This window comes from Papaver somniferum, chromosome 6, assembly GCF_003573695.1.
Source record: "Papaver somniferum cultivar HN1 chromosome 6, ASM357369v1, whole genome shotgun sequence".
NCBI lineage: Eukaryota > Viridiplantae > Streptophyta > Magnoliopsida > Ranunculales > Papaveraceae > Papaver > Papaver somniferum.
This window is the reverse complement of record NC_039363.1, coordinates 150779939-150796989: the sequence shown is the minus strand read 5'-3', so window position 1 is coordinate 150796989 and position 17051 is coordinate 150779939. Positions and strand designations below refer to the sequence as shown.

At 40.3% G+C, this 17051-nt stretch overlaps 1 pseudogene; it reads right to left on the bottom strand.

Annotated features, from left to right (window-relative positions):
- Window positions 1–15813: 15813 nt before the first annotated feature.
- LOC113292154 lies at window positions 15814–15913 on the bottom strand (annotated as a pseudogene).
- Window positions 15914–17051: the final 1138 nt, after the last annotated feature.

Here is a 17051-nt window from a genome sequence, read left to right as displayed (position 1 = left end):
TTCTCTGAACTCCATGAGGCTTCTAAACGATCGTCCACGACATCACCATCATTGTTAGAAAGAACCATTCCAATTAGAGGCGAAGACGTAAGCGAAACTCGAGGAAGTAGACGTCTCGTCAACAAGCACTGGTTCCTCCTCTATGAGCGTAGTATATGAAGGAGGGAAAAAGAAGGCCCAAATGGCAGATCAACAACCTAAGCGTGCGACACCAACACAACGGGAGGCTCCACCACGGAGGTCCGCCTCTAAGGCTCCCATGCGTCGTCATGAAGCTGGAAAACACGTCCTGGATTTCCCGTTCCCGATCGAGGAAGCGATCGAACTTTTAGAGGCACGGATCCAAGACGATGTCATCAAACTACCACCCCGAGATGCCCACCGACCGAGGCAGAGATGGAGCACCCCAAATACTGCCGATATCACCGGTTTGTTCACCACCCGACCAGCGACTGCAACAGACTAAATCATATCTTGAAGGAGAAGATAGAGGCAGGGGAACTTCATCTGGGAAATGAGGGAGTGCATAGAGATCCACTTCCAGTAAAAAATTGCGGGATCTCTGGGGACTCCATACACGTAAATTTACAATCCATGATGCAACATGTGTGCAAAATTCTCTACCTTTCCAAGACGCAGTGTCAAGACATCTTCACGACCCTCAATCGTATTGTGTCGGGCAAACGACTTTTTCCGGTTATGAAGGCTACGCTAGAAGCCCCGGATCTTTTAGGGGACAGCGCTGAAAAACACAACTGGGGACTGCTAACTACGACCTATCTAAGGGGCACTGAGCTCGACAACACATTGATCGATGCAACCTCTGACTTTAATATCGTTACCATCAAGACTCTGAGAGCTGCGAGAATTTTGAAGCAAGAGGCTACCCACTCCCCATCAGTGGTCAAGAATTCAGAAGGAGAAACGATGAACGCATACGGCTACATTATCCTCGAAATTAAGATGGGAGATGCTATAACGCGTGGAAAATTCCACATTGCGAAAGAACTTTCAAGTTATGACATGATCCTGGGAGTTCTTGGGTATTCAACAACGAAGCCAAATTGGGAGCATCCCCTCTGCCAGTGTCAACGCCCGAAAGATTTTCCAACAAGCCGTCCAACCTGCTGCCGTATCAAAACCTTACCAATGGAACTCGATCACCCGAGGAAAGCCCGTACGCGCTCACTCATAGATTCCAAACGCAAGTAAGTCTGGTCAAACAACCTTCTCTGCAACCAGTCACTTCTTCTCTTGACCCGTCATGGGGACTCAATCTGATTATCAACATGGACACATTTAAGAGATGTGAGTGGGGTGCCGGGCCCTTTGAACGCTTCACCAAGGATTTGGAAACTGCAGTCAAAAATGATGGGACCAGGAGTCAAACGGTTACACAACACTCAAACTCGTTTCAAATTGGAGACGTGGTAGTCAAGGCGACCTCATTTCAAGTCGGAAACATAACAATAAGGATGGCTGTTCGAACTGGTTCTCCCGAAGAAAGGGAAGATGAGCCATATCTGGTGGAAGACGACCTCTTCGGCGGTTACTGCAAACTCATCAGTGATGATAAGTTGGAAGGCGTGACGATTCACTCACGATGGCTCAAGCCCTTCAATACCTAAAGCGTTGCGCTACTTTCTCCTCCAGCGTTTTTTCCCTTTAGTATTTCCTTCAGCTTTTTCCTTTTCCACTCAATATTTGTATTTCCTCCAAGATGAATGCACCGTTTGCATTCTCAACTGGGGTTTCGATTCCTATTCAAAAAGCATACCTTTCCTTTCTAACGAGTCTTCCGAATATCAAAGGAAAAATACTAAATAAATCCTGAATCATCAGGAAACCATCACCCATCAAATCACGACCCGCAAAGCTGAAAACCTGCAAAAAATGCTTTACTCGAAACTTTGGAGGGAAGAATATACAAGGAATCATCAGACGACAGGAAAGGTATGGAATATCAAATAAATTATTTTGATGAAGGTTTTGGATCCTTTCAAAAAAGTTTATTCAAAGAAACGAAACCATGAAAAATAAATAAGATGGATGTTATTTGGCGAAGCCCTAACTTCGCCATGAATACAAAGAAGATGAAAATGAGTCTATGAAACATCAAAGCGGCTACACGCTAAAGAGAAACATCAAAAAGGGGAAAATGGTAATCGAAAGAAGACTCCCAGATCGCCAACGCCTATATCATACCCCTTTCAAGCACTTTCCCTAACAATCTTTCGGGCAACAAACATTTCATTCAGAAGCCGCCGCAGTAACAGCAACTCCAACATCCCACCCGGAAACCGCCTCATAAGCAACATTTTTCGCCTCCTGTCCAACACCCAATTCGACAACCGTCTCAGCATATGCCACAACAGCTTCTCCAACGTCCCTGACAGCAGTTTCGGCGTCCACTCCAAAAGCTGCTTCAGTTTCGTCAACCACAGCGGCGTCTTCCTCGAAATCTTTTTCAGCGGGCTTTCGAGGGTGTCCCGGTTCATCCGCATCAGAATCAAGGATTATGACACCATCTCGGGCAGGGAAATTAAGCTGGCTCTCCCCTAGAAGTTTCACAGACTCAGTCTTACGCCGATTCAACCGAGAGGCGAGTTGTTAGCCCTAGCGTTGGGCTGTGAAGAAGTTTCGTTGCCCTGAGGTATCTCAACGCGCTGAGATGCTTCATCATCTCACCGCTTTTCCTCCATGTCCACCAGAGTCATGAAATCCTGAGCATGCATCCACACTCTACATAAATAGGTGAAAGGCATGCCCTGAATAATTTTGCCAGCTTCATGAAACAGAGAATTAATTCTGCCCAATGCCTCCTCATGAGAAGAAAACTAGTTTTTGTCGATCCCAAAGCTTCTCTCCGAAGAGTCATGGGTACGGTTGTCGCTGGAAAATCCCATTATCTACCAAAAAATCAAAAGATGAGATAAGTTCTCACCCTATCTGCACCAGCAATCTATATGAACAAGAAAACAGAGTGAGGAACCAGGAGAAGCACGAGACAATACCTGTAAAGATGATAGACGTGATTTCAAGATGATCTATACGAACGAAGGATTCAAGATTTCCTCTTATATCCAGCAGAGCGATGAAATCCGAAAAAGGAAAACTTTCTACCAGTTGTGAATTAAGGTGTGATATCGGCTGGAGAAGATATGTGTCTATGCGAGTCAATTAGGGTTTGATAAAAAAAACGTGGAAGTACGTGTTTGGAACATGCTGGCCTGCTTTATCGCTACTGCTATACTGCCAGCCCCGGAACTTGGAAGCGAAACCGGCAGTATAACATGAGGAGGAGAGCTAACACCTTTCATATGGACGTGATACTTTGGGATATGAATAAGGAAAGGATTTCCTACTCGAGCCACGCATGGAAAGAGCAAACCGGGCCAGCAAGAGACGCCAACAGTCTGCGCCACGCAGAGCCAACATCCCGCGCCACACCAAGCCAGCACCGTGCAACGCCAGCGCCCATCCCAAGCCGATCCAATGCTATCCCAAGCCGATCCAATTCCTGCGGCTCCATCCCAAGCCGCACAATACCTGCGACTCCCATTCCAAGCCGTCCAACGCCAGCGGCTCCGTTTTAAGTCACACCATGCCAACGGCTTGCCAAGCCAACCAAAAACGCCAACAACTCTGCGTTCCCTAGCCTAGCCAAGCTGACGCCAACTGTTTGCATCCCGGCCAACAACCACCTCTACCATTCCGCGGCCTAGCTAGAAGCACCACGATCAGAATCTACGCAAAGCCACCAACACAAGAATCACGAATTCTCCTTACCTCCCGAAAAAGGTTAGACGGATCTTCCTGACCATCTCTTCATGACTTGCGGTTTCGATTTTGTTCTTGTCTGTCACCATCTTATGCTTACCTCGTAACAAAGCCCCTGTTCCGAGCTAAGCAGGGGACTTAATGTTGATGGTGGTTTTTAGCTGAGGGTTAAAATCGTAAAACATTTGTCAAACAGTAACGTCACACTTGAGTAATAATGTCGCCACTATCACATTTATTGAACCATTCAACATGTCTGCGTAAAATTACCGGGGTACCTTTTTTATGTATATGCCATGCTCCACGGCAGGGCCCTCGGTACTGACTGGCATCATCTCTACGCATGCCAACCACACATGCTAGCCAAACGTATTAATGGCATGCCATGCCAGCCACATCTCCGCGCCAATGGAATGCCAACCATGCCAGCCGCATCATCGTGCCAATTGATAGACACATTTTTGTGTCCGATTTGTCTCGATTTTATATATTGTTAGGGCTCATTTTTGTACTTATTATGGTGTTTTATTTATTTGTAGGTATTTTTGGCCAATAAACATTTTTGGAAAAATTTGGCTCGAAAAGTTGTCGGAAAGCACCCGGAGGACATTTGCTATTCGGACTCTCACTTTGGATAAGGGGTAACCTAATTACTAAGGGGCATCCAATTTCCAGGCAGTTACTAATCGCACCCCTACTCTGGATAAGGGGCAACCATCTTCCACATTTCAAAAATCAGGTTTTTGGCGGGAAAATAGTGCGGTGAAGAACAGTTTTGGCAATCGTGATTTGGAGGAGTTTGAGGTCGATTAAACCTCTGATTTTCATAGGATAGACTCCTTATGGATCTAGGAATCTGATATGGGTGTTTAAATCGATTAGACTGGGCTCAATCGACGGATTTTTCTCACAACAGAAAATATGGAAAGTCACGTGTGTGACATGTTTTAGGGAATTTTAGAGAGATTAAAGCGCTTTAAACCTTCCCAAAGATTTGTTTCTGTCTAAGGAAGAGTTTAGAATAAAAAGGAAAGCTCAGAAACGCGTAGAAATTCTAAAACAAGAAATTGCCGCAACTTGGCCGTGAAGAGAAGGAAAGAGATTTTGGAAGATTTGGGAGAGATTCAATCGGTATTTTTGATATAAATAGATGTCTTGGGTCATATAGAAGAGGTGTCGAGAGTTTGGGAACCTAAGGAGAGCCAGAGAAGAAGAAATCAGAGCTTTACCAAACTCTGTTTCTGCTGCTGCTGCTGCTGAAGAGGAAGAATGCGAAGAACATTGACGCACGGTAAAGAGTCGCAGAACAGTGGCGTTGTTTAACAGCCGAAGAACATTAAGCTGTGCAGGGCAGTCGTATTCTAGGGTCTTAAAATCAGCGACAAAGCAACAGTTTTTCTGTAACAGTTCCATTGTAACAGCTGTTTTGCAACACCAATACACTGTTGCAAACAGTCTGTGTTATTACTTTTCACTCTTTTAATCATCTTTTGAGCAACAGACACATATTTTGAGATCACGATTAATATGAGGAGCTAAACCCCATTGCTGAGGCGATAGAGGAAGCTATTTTTCCAACAAAAAGTGGTATATTCTATTTTATCTTTTTATTTGCAATAATTATATGATTATTTGTCTTGAACTATTATTGAATATGATTTTTATTTGAGTGATTGTGATCTATTTTGATGGAGTATGCTTAGTTTTAAGACTTTTGATGCTTCATACTTGGTATTTACAATTATTACTTTTGAAAATCTACTTGTTGCAATATTTTAGAATCAAATTAAACAAGAAAATTGCATAAATATAAGTATTGGTTTAATCACTTTGAACTTGGAAAATAGTGGAATCTTAGCCTCAGCGTTTCTTTTAGTATTGATATCAGCTTTGATTGAGTTTGCTATAATTTTTAGTGAGTTTTCTATTTTAATATTAGAATTTAAGTCTAATTAATATCCTTCACAAGTCTGAGAATCAAACCACTTTTACCACTATCTACAAATCACATCAATTTTTGGCGCCGCCGACACGGACTTGTTTTTAGGGTTTTAGATTTATTTTATTTTATTATTATTTTTGTCTTTTTTTATGTTTTTGGGTATTTATCTTGTGTCTACAGGTTCCGGATCATAAAGAAATTTGAGCCAAGGAGTTTGGTGATTTCATAAAGACTTGTAGCTAAAGATTAAAGCAAAAAGAACATAAAAGAAGACAATTTTATTTTATACAATTTTAGTTTAGGGTTTGTTTATTTTATTTAAAAAAAAAACTGTATTAGGGTTTATTATTTTTGTAATTTATCTTTTTTTTATTTTTTGGACTTTTGGACTTTGGGACATTATTTTTTTTTTATTACCCTACAGAAGGGTACTTTAAATATAAATTGTTTGCAGAGAAGGAGGACAATTACGATATTGTCTCTGCACCTTGGGTTTGTACACTATACATCGGAGTCAGTGACCCGAGTCGACTACAACCGATTCATCCCCCGTCTGGAACGGGAGGTAAGATTCCAAAAAAATTGGGAATCCCCTGTCAGCGAGTTACTGGACTCCTTCGTATGCATATATGTTGAGGACTGAATACGAACATTTATTTTTCTAGTAAAGGGCAAGGCCTTGCCATACAAGATAAGGGTTCGGATTTCATCACCGTTCTCTTCTTGCGCGCTTTAGGATCACGTAACCTACGCGAACCTAAGCCTAAAATTTTGACTAGAACGATACCGATAAGGTAACGAGCTTAACAGGAAAGTCATTCGAAAAATATTGGTTACTCTTTTAAGCATACTTCGAAGTTCTTGAAGGTTTTTGTAAGTTGAATGCGTGACTGCGCCGCCTTGTAATACCGGTGAGGCCTTGGGTATCAAAGCTCCACCGAGCTTCCCTCGCCTCTATTCAACCTACGTTAACTCGGATTGATTCCAGAGGGGTTTGCTTAAATTGTAACGAATTCCCGTTCGAAGGATTAGAAGCTGATCTAGAAACAATCTAGGTGGAGCCATCATGCTTTTTGTTTGCTATAAATCAATAGGTTTGATTTGCTTGAGTCGGCCTTGATCTGTGTTTGCTTACCCTTCCAATTTAGAAAATTCTATTATATGCCTGAACGTAAAAGAGACGCACTAGGTAGATTTTTTACAGAGAAACCTAGTAGTTCGAAGCGTCTCGATTACCTTAATCTAGAAAGTCCGGCTTTTGAAGAGTCTGTTTTTGAACGTTCTTTGACTGAGGAGAGAATCCATGTTTCTCCGATAGCGCCAGAAATGGCAACTTGGAAAGCTTTGTTGAATCCAACTAGGACTACCCGTCCTTCGTGTATTAAGTTAGTTGAAACGGAGGAACCCTATGAACTGAATTCTGGGACCTTACGGATGCTCCCAATCTTTTTAGGGAAAGAAAATGAAAACCCTTATTACCATGTTAGGGATTTTGAGGAAATTTGTAGTACTCTAAGAATTAGAGGCTTAGATGATGATGCTTTGAAACTTAGGTTATTCTTATTTTCCCTGAAAGATAAGGCCAAGTCGTGGTTGTATAGTTTGGACTCCGAGTCAATTGCGACATATGAACAACTTACATCTGCCTTTTTCAATAAGTTTTTCCCTAGGTACATATTAGGACGCAAATATGCACATTTTCACAACAAGAGGGAGAATCTTTATATAGGTATTTGGAAAGGCTCAATGATTTATTATCCCAGTGTCCTCATCATGGTTTAGAAAAGGTTAGGCTAGTTCAGATCCTTTATGAGGGTTTAGATTATTCCACAACGACCATGGTTGAGTCTCTATGCACTGGTGGATTTGAAAACCAAATTGTTGATGCGGCGATGGAATTTTTTAATGAAATCGCCGAAAAAACACAGCAATGGGAAAATAGTAGGGCACCCCAGAAAACAATTCTTTTAAGTAGAGGAAACGTTAATAGGGTAGAAGGAGGCTATGAATCAGACGCCAAAATTGTTGCTATAGCAAAAAGGTTAGAAGCCTTAGAAGTGGGCCAGACTAGTGGTAGAGTGGATCCTTTTTGGGAAGGCCAGAATATTGAAGAGCAGGCCAATGCTCTTTATAATAACACTAGATTTGATAACCGTCAAAAGATTGACCCATAGTCAGAAACCTATAATCCTGGTTGGAGAAACCATCCGAACCTTTCGTGGTCTAATGTATACTTACAGCTAGGACTTGGTGAAATGAAACCTACTCAGATGACACTGCAGTTAGCTGATAGGTCTGTTAAATTCTCTCGAGGTGTTATCGAGGATGTTCTTATTGAGGTCGACAAGTTTATTTATACAGTGGATTTCGTGGTCCTAAATACCCAACCTGTCCCTGACCCAGAGAACCAGATACCTGTGATTTTAGGTCTCCCATTTTTAGTTACGTCTAATGCGATCATTAACTGTGGAAATGGTGTGATGAGTTTATCTTTCGGTAATATGACTATGGAGATGAACATTTTTAATGTCAGTAAGTAACCTCATGAGCTAGATGACACATGTGTTGAGGAGGTGAACATGATAGAAGCCTTAGTTCAGGAATCATTACCAAACATCTTGTCTGAAGACCCATTAGAAAGTTGTCTATCCCATTTTGGTTTAGATTTTGACGACGATAGCACTATTGAACAGGTGAATTCTCTATTAGATTATACCCCTGTGTTAGACATTGATAGATGGAAAGTTAGGTTCGAACCATTACCAGTTTCTGAGACTACCCTAATTCCTTCTTTAGAAGAGCCCCCAAAGTTGGACCTTAAACCACTACCGGATACTCTAAAGTATGTGTTTTTAGGCCCATCTGAGACTTTACCTGTGATTGCAGCTTCCAATTTGGATAGTGATCAGGAAAGTAGGCTAGTAAATGTACTTCAAGACAATAAGGAAGCTTTAGGGTGGACTATAGTAGACATTAAGGGTATAAGTCCTACTGTGTGTATGCATCAGATTCATTTAGAGGAAGACTCCAAACCTTCTAGGGAGATGCAACGTCGACTGAAACCTAACATGAAAGAGGTAGTTCGAAAAGAGGTGCTTAAGTTGTTAGATGCGGGTATTATTTACCCAATTTCAGACAGTAAGTGGGTCAGCCCTGTTCAGGTTGTTCCCAAGAAATCAGGTATCACTGTAGTCCAGAATGATAATAATGAATTAATCCCAACCCGAGTGACCACTGGATGGCGTGTGTGTATTGACTATAGGAAATTGAACAAGGTCACAAGGAAGGATCACTTTCCCCTTCCTTTATCGACCAAATGCTAGAGCGATTAGCTGGACATAGTCACTATTGCTTCTTAGATGGATACTCCGGTTATAATCAGATCGTTATTGCCCCAGAATACCAAGAGAAAACCACTTTTACCTGTCCCTTTGGTACCTTTGCGTATAAATGCATGCCTTTCAGGCTATGTAATCCCCCTGCAACTTTTCTGCGTTGTATGATGAGCATATTTTCTGATATGGTAGAACGGTTCTTAGAGGTCTTTATGGATGATTTTTCAGTGTTTGGTTCATCTTTCGATGAGTGCTTGCATCATTTGACATTAGTGTTGACTAGGTGTAAGGAAAAAAATTTAGTGCTTAATTAGGAAAAATGCCATTTCATGGTTAAATCAGGAATTGTATTAGGGCACATCGTCTCTTCAAAGGGTATAGAGGTAGACAAAGCTAAAGTTGACCTTATTAAGACTTTACAGGTCCCAAAAACCGTAAAAGATATTAGGTTATTCCTAGGGCATGCAGGTTTTTACCATCGATTCATTAAGGATTTTAGCTTGATTTCTAGACCTCTTTGCAATTTTCTTTCAAAAGATGTTAAGTTTGTCTTTGATGATGCTTGTTTAGAGGCTTTTGAGAAGCTTAAAACTTTACTCACTACTGCCCAGATAGTCCAGGCACCTAACTGGAACCTACCCTTTGAGATTATGTGTGATTCTTCAGATTATGCTATAGGCGTCGTTTTAGGACAACGAGAAAACAAATTACTTCATGTAAATTTATTATGCTAGCAAAACTCTGAATGATGCCCAAATGAACTACACAACTACCGAGAAGGAACTTTTAGCCATTGTGTTTGCCTTGGATAAGTTTAGGTCCTACCTATTAGGTTCTAAGATCATAATCTGTAAAGATCATGCTGCTTTGAAATACCTTTTATCTAAGAAGGATACCAAACCTAGATTGATTAGATGGATCCTATTATTACAGGAATTTCCCCCAGACATTAGAGGCAAAAAGGGTGCAGAAAATGTAGTAGCAGACAACTTGTCTAGGCTAGTTGTTAGTTCCCCTAGTGATTCCCTTCCTATAAGGGATAGCTTTCCTGATGAACAATTGTTCTCTGTTTCCCAATCACCTTGGTATGCAAATATAGTGAATTATCTTGTTACTGGCCGAACCTCTCAACATTGGGGTAAGCAAGATCGTTCTAGGTTTTTAGCCGAGGTTAAGCTTTTCTTTTGGGACTATCCTTATCTGTTTAAGTATTGTCCGGACCAGATTATTAGGAGATGTGTATCTGAGAGTGACCCGTCTAGTATTATCTCCTTTTGTCATGAACATGCCTGTGGGGGTCATTTTAGTGCTAAGAAGACTGCTACTAAGATTTTGCAGTGTGGATTTTACTGGCCTTCGTTGTTTAAAGATTCTCATAGTCATTGTGTTTCTTGTGAGCGTTGCCAGAAGTTAGGAACCATTTACCGTAGAAATATGATGCCTTTGAACCCTATTGTAGTGATTGAGGTCTTTGATGCGTGGGGCATTGATTTTATGGGTCCATTTCCTATTTCGTTTGGTTATCTTTACATACTTGTCGCTGTAGACTATGTGTCTAAGTGGGTTGAGGCGGTTCCGTGTAAAATGAATGACCACAGGGTCGTAGTCCAGTTTTTGAAAGAGAATATACTTACACGTTTTGGTACGCCGCGAGCTATAATCAGTGATGGAGGTTCACACTTTTGTAATAGACCGTTTGCTCTTTTAATGAAACAATACGGTATTACCCATAAAGTAGAGACCCCATATCACCCTCAGACTAGTGGTCAGGTAGAGGTTTCCAATAGGGAAATTAAACGTATTCTAGAGAAAACAGTTAATCTAAATAGGAAAGACTGGTCGTCGAGGCTTACTGATGCCTTATGGGCTTACTGTACTGCGTTTAAGACACCCATTGGAATGTCACCTTTCGTTTAGTGTTTGGAAAGGCATGTCACCTGCATGTTGAGTTAGAGAATCGAGCCTATTGGGCTATTAAGAACTTAAAATTTTCACTTGACAAGGCAGGATCTCAAAGAAAGCTCCAGCTCAATGAGTTGGACGAGATTCGTAGAGATACATACGATAGTGCTAAGGAGTATAAGAACAAAATGAAACTTGTGCATGATAGGAATATTTTACGAAAGTCATTTTCTCCAGGTCAAAAATTTCTTCTGTATGACACTCGTTTGCATCTATTCCCCGGGAAGTTGCGCTCTCGGTGGACCGGTCCTTTTGTAGTCCGTACTGTTTTTCCTCATGGCGCTATTGAGATTGAGACACCAGATGGTAGTAGTTCTTCGAAGGTTAACGGTCGCGATTGAAGCCCTTTTTAGAGCCTTTTCCTACAGGTGATGTTGAGAAGGTCCCTCTGGAGGACCCTGTTTACCTTGATTGACCATCGAGGCGATTTTGTATGTTGTATAATATTTTTGTAGGTTTTTGGTTACACTTCACCCACGCACTATCTTTACGACTTCTCTCTTTACTATTTCCTCATGTTACTTATATTTTTGGTACTGTTCTTTGATTAGAAACATTGAGAACAATGTTAGATTTGGGTTTAAGGGTGGGGTAGAACTTTTTGTTACCTTTTCGTTGCAATAAATAAACTCAAGAGCCTAGAAATGTATCCCTATTAAGGATGGAACTAACCAATCTAAGTGGATGGAAGCATTTTGGTTGTAGGAGTTGAGGAACCAATCTGACTAGATGACAACATCTAAAGAGTCTATTCATAAAAGCACATAGTTCAGGTGTTAGAAATAACATGATAGTTTCACCATATCTCGTTGAGTCCTTTTCACTTCAGTTTTTATTTTGTTTTGTTTGTTAAACTATGTTTCTCTAAGTGATTAGGTGGGGCTCACGATTCAAGTTGTTGCCAATGCTAGGGTGAATTAGAGTGATTCAGATACCAAAAAAAAAAAAAAAAAAAGAAAAAAGAGACCAGACCATCAGACCAACTGGAATAAATTCAATAAAGTCGACCACTGGAACCCTTGTATATGCCAGTTGTGTTGACCTAGAGTTAGGATTATCACCACTGGTACCCTTGTATATGCCAGTGTGTTGATATTAGTCAGACCGTATCTCAGTCCATTAGGATAGGTTCATTTTGGCGGAGGCCTTCAGACAGATATGAGAAACACCGTTCACCTAGTAAACATCAAAACCATCTATGTTTTTCTATATCCATCTTCTTGATCTATCCATGTGATTAGTTTTGACTCCGGATATTGATGTCCATAGTGCGACTATCTGAGTAGAGCTCTGTCACTTCATATGAATTTTAGTATGCTTGAGTGCAAACTCGTGTACAACAATTGGAATTTCGCATCAGGGTACTTCCTCCTGTAGTCAATAAGTATGCCAACCAAGGAGATTCTTTAGTGCCTTCCAAGGTTCTGTGTAGATAGCTAGGGTCTGGAGTATAAAGGTTTTGTGGGTATACCTCTGGTAAGCCCTCCGGAGACAACACTCCGCCACTAGGGACACCTAGGGGTTTAAACGTCGATTGCATACGCTAAATGCAATCGACGATGCCTGCGACAGTGAGTTAGGATTTTATTTCTATTTTATTTTTGCTCGAGGACTAGCAAATAATAGGTTTGGAGGTATTTGATAGACACATTTTTGTGTCCGATTTGTCTCGATTCTATATATTGTTAGGGCTCATTTTTGTACTTATTATGGTGTTTTATAAATTTGTAGGTATTTTTGGCCAATAAACATTTTAAGAAAAAATTGGCTCGAAAAGTTGCCGGAAAGCACCCGGAGGACATTTACTTTGGATAAGGGGTAACCTAATTACTAAGGGGCATCCCATTTCCAGGCAGTTGCTAATCGCACCCCTACTCTGGATAAGGGGAAACCATCTTCAACATTTCAAAAATCAGGTTTTTGGCGGGAAAATAGTGCAGTGAAGAACAGTTTTGGCAATCGTGATTTGGAGGAGTTTGAGGTCGATTAAACCTCTGATTTTCATAGGATAGACTCCTTATGGGTCTAGGAATCTGATATGGGTGTTTAAATCGATTAGACTGGGCTCAATCGACGGATTTTTCTCACAACAGAAAATATGGAAAGTCACGTGTGTGACCTGTTTTAGGGAATTTTAGAGAGATTAAAGCGCTGTAAACCTTCCCAAAGATTTGTATCTATCTAAGGAAGAGTTTAGAATAAAAAGGAAAGCTCAGAAACGCGTAGAAATTCTAAAACAAGAAATTGCCGCAACTTGGCCGTGAAGAGAAGGAAAGAGATTTTGGAAGATTTGGGAGAGATTTAATCGGTATTTTTGATATAAATAGATGTCTTGGGTCATATAGAAGAGGTGTCGAGAGTTTGGGAACCTAAGGAGAGCCAGAGAAGAAGAAATCAGAGCTTTACCAAACTCTGTTTCTGTGTGCTGCTGCTGAAGAGGAAGAAGCGCAAGAACATTGCACATAAACAGTCGCAAACAGTGTCGTTGTTTAAACTGAAGAACATTAAGCTGTTCAGGGCAGTCGTATTCTAGGGTCTTAAAATCAGCGACAAAGCAACAGTTTTTCTGTAACAGTTCCATTGTAACAGCTGTTTTGCAACACCAATACACTGTTGCAAACAGTCTGTGTTATTACTTTTCACTCTTTTAATCATCTTTTGAGCAACAAACACATATTTTGAGATCATGATTAATATGAGGAGCTAAACCCCATTGCTGAGGCGATAGAGGAAGCTATTTTTCCAACAAAAAGTGGTATATTCTATTTTATCTTTTTATTTGCAATAATTATATGATTATTTGCCTTGAACTATTATTGAATATGATTTTTATTTGAGTGATTGTGATCTATTTTGATGGAGTATGCTTAGTTTTAAGACTTTTGATGCTTCATACTTGGTATTTACAATTATTACTTTTGAAAATCTACTTGTTGCAATATTTTAGAATCAAATTAAACAAGAAAATTGCATAAATATAAGTATTGGTTTAATCACTTTGAACTTGGAAAATAGTGGAATCTTAGCCTCAGTGTTTCTTTTAGTATTGATATCATCTTTGATTGAGTTTGCTATAATTTTTAGTGAGTTTTCTATTTTAATATTAGAATTTAAGTCTAATTAATATCCTTCACAAGTCTGAGAATCGAACCACTTTTACCACTATCTACAAATCACATCAATTTTTGGCGCCGCCGACGCAGACTTGTTTTTAGGGTTTTAGATTTATTTTATTTTATTATTATTTTTGTCCTTTTTTATGTTTTTGGGTATTTATCTTGTGTCTACAGGTTCTGGATCATAAAGAAAATTGAGCCAAGGAGTTTGGTGATTTCATAAAGACTTGGAGCTAAAGATTAAAGCAAAAAGAACAGAAAAAAAGACAATTTTATTTTAGACAATTTTAGTTTAGGGTTTGTTTATTTTATTTTAAAAAAAAACTGTATTAGGGTTTATTATTTTTGTAATTTATCTTTTATTTATTTATTTTTTGGACTTTTGGACTTTGAGACATTATTTTTTTTTATTACCCTACGGAAGGGTACTTTAAATATAAACTGTTTGCAGAGAAGGAGGACAATTACGATATTGTCTCTGCACCTTGGGTTCGTACACTAGACATCGGAGTCAGTGGCCCGAGTCGACTACAACCGATTCATCCCCCGTCTGGAACGGGAGGTAAGATTCTAAACACTCGCGAATCCCTGTCAGCGAGTTACTGGACTCCTTCGTATGCATATATGTTGAGGACTGAATACGAACATTTATTTTTCTAGTAAAGGGCAAGGCCTGGCCATACAAGATAAGGGTTCGGATTTCATCACCGTTCTCTTCTTGCCCGCTTTAGGAACACGTAACCTACGCGAACCTAAGCCTAAAATTTTGACTAGAACGAGACCGATAGGGTAACGAGCTTAACAGGAAAGTCATTCGAAAAATATTGGTTACTCTTTTAAGCATACTTCGAAGTTCTTGACGGTTTCTGTAAGTTGAATGCGTGACTGCGCCGCCTTGTAATACCGGTGAGGCCTTGGGTATCAAAGCTCCACCGAGCTTCCCTGCCTCTATTCAACTTACGTTAATCGGATTGATTCCAGAGGGGTTTGCTTAAATTGTAACGAATTCCCGTTCGAAGGATTAGAAGCTGGTCTAGAAACAATCTAAGTGGAGCCATCATGCTTTTTGTTTGCTAGAAATCAATAGGTTTGATTTGGTTGAGTCGGCCTTGATCTGTGTTTGCTTACCCTTCCAATTTAGAAAATTCTATTGTATGCCTGAACGTAAAAGAGACGCACTAGGTAGATTTTTAAGAGAAACCTAGTAGTTCGAAGCGTCTCGATTACCTTAATCTAGAAAGTCCGGCTTTTGAAGAGTCTGTTTTTGAACGTTCTTTGACTGAGGAGAGAATCCATGTTGCTCCGATAGCGCCAGAAATGACAACTTTGAAAGCTTTGTTGAATCCAACTAGGACTACCCGTCCTTCGTGTATTAAGTTAGCTGAAACGGAGGCACCCTATGAACTGAAACCTGGGACCTTACAGATGCTCCCAATCTTTTTAGGGAAAGAAAATGAAAACCCTTATTACCATGTTAGGGATTTTGAGGAAATTTAGTACTCTAAGAATTAGAGGCTTAGATGATGATGCTTTGAAACTTAGGTTATTCCCATTTTCCCTGAAAGATAAGGCCAAGTCGTGGTGTATAGTTTGGACTCCGAGTCAATTGAGACATATGAACAACTTACATATGCCTTTTTCAATAAGTTTTTCCCTAGGCACAAAACATCGTCTATTAGGACGCAAATATGCACATTTTCACAACAAGAGGGAGAATCTTTATATAGGTATTTGGAAAGGTTCAATGATTTATTATCCCAGTGTCCTCATCATGGTTTAGAAAAGGTTAGGCTAGTTCAGATCCTTTATGAGGGTTAGATTATTCCACAACGACCATGGTTGAGTCTCTATGCACTGGTGGATTTGAAAACCAAACTGTTGATGCGGCGATGGAATTTTTTAATGAAATCGCCGAAAAAACACCAGCAATGGGAAAATAGTAGGGCACCCCAGAAAACAATTCTTTTAAGTAGAGGAAACGTTAATAGGGTAGAAGGAGGCTATGAATCAGATGCCAAAATTGCTGCTATAGCAAAAAGGTTAGAAGCCTTAGAAGTGGGCCAGACTAGTGGTAGAGTGGAGCCTTTTTGGGAAGGCCAGAATATTGAAGAGCAGGCCAATGCTCTTTATAATAACACTAGATTTGATAACCGTCAAAAGATTGACCCATATTCAGAAACCTATAATCCTGGTTGGAGAAACCATCCGAACCTTTCGTGGTCTAAGGGCCAAAGTCAAGGTCAGTTTAGTAATTCTAATGCCCCCAGGTTTTGGCTATAGAATCCTTCAGGACTAGCTCAGTTTCAGAATCAGTCAGATAAGAAAATCCTAAGTTTAGAGGAATCTCTCGCCTTGTTAACTCAGCAAACTGCAAAATTCCAGTTATCCGTAGAACAGAGTCTACAAGCTAGTAACAGGATAGGACAAGAAAATAGTCAGGCTATTTCCGAGTTAAAAACCCAGGTTGGTCTGATAAGTGATTCTTTGAGAGAAAAAGGTAAGTTTCCTAGTCAAACACAACCCAACCCTAGAGGAGTTCATGAATTAGGTGCAAAACCATCGAATCAATTGAATGCTGTTAGAACCCTTAGAAGTGGTAGAGTTGTAGACAATAAGGTAACCATGCCCGATAGTGAACATACTGTAGTTCACCCCTCAGGATCTCACCTCTCAGGACCAGTAGCTGAAGAGACTGATAAAGTTTCTGATGATGTGAATTCGGTTCCTGAAAGGTCTGATTTTAGGCCTAGAGCCCCATTTCCTCAGCTATTAGTACCAACAAAGAAGGAATCGAACTTTAATGACATAGTGGAGGTTTTTAAGCAAGTTACCATAAACCTTCCCTTATTAGATGCAATTAGGCAAATTCCTGCTTATGCCAAGTTCCTTAAGGATATGTGTACGCGAAAGCGAAAA